Source organism: Microtus ochrogaster, chromosome 2, assembly GCF_000317375.1.
Source record: "Microtus ochrogaster isolate Prairie Vole_2 chromosome 2, MicOch1.0, whole genome shotgun sequence".
Classification (NCBI taxonomy): Eukaryota; Metazoa; Chordata; class Mammalia; order Rodentia; family Cricetidae; genus Microtus; species Microtus ochrogaster.
The window spans coordinates 27,501,825-27,502,591 of NC_022010.1; positions in this window are offsets into that span (position 1 = coordinate 27,501,825).

Here is a 767-nt window from a genome sequence, read left to right on the forward strand (position 1 = left end):
ATATTACAAACAACCACATGGTATTACAGGCAAGTATTATAACACACCATATGGAATTACAGACATGACTAACACACAATAGATGGAATTACAGGCATGACTAACAACCAGTTAAAGGAATTACAGGCATGTATTACCACCCAATTAAAGGAATTACAAGCATGTATTACCACCCAATTAAAGGAATTACAGGCATGTATTACCATCCACCAGATGGAATTACCGTCATACGTTATGTAATTACAGGCATGAGATGGAATTGCAGTCATGTATAACCAACCACCAGATGGAATTAAAGGCATGTATTACCAACCACAAGAAGGAATTACAGGCATGTCTTAGAAACCACCAGGTGGAATTACAGTCATGTTTTATTACCGACAAAGGAATTACAGGCATATATTACCACTTGTGAGATGGAATTATAGTTATATATTACAACTGACTAGATGGAATTGTAGGTATGTATTACCACCCACCAGATGGAATTACAGGCATGTTTCACCACATACCACATGGAATTACAGGCATGCATTACCCCCAATGAGATGGAATTACAGAATTTATTATCACCCATTAATGGAATTACAGGTATGAACGACAACTGACAGATGGAATTACAGGCATGTGTTACCATCCACCAGATGAAATTACAGGCATGTATTACCACCCTAGATGGAATTACAGGTATATATTAACACATACCATAAGGAATTACAGGCATGTATTATAGCCACCAGATGGAGTTACAGTCATATATTACTAAC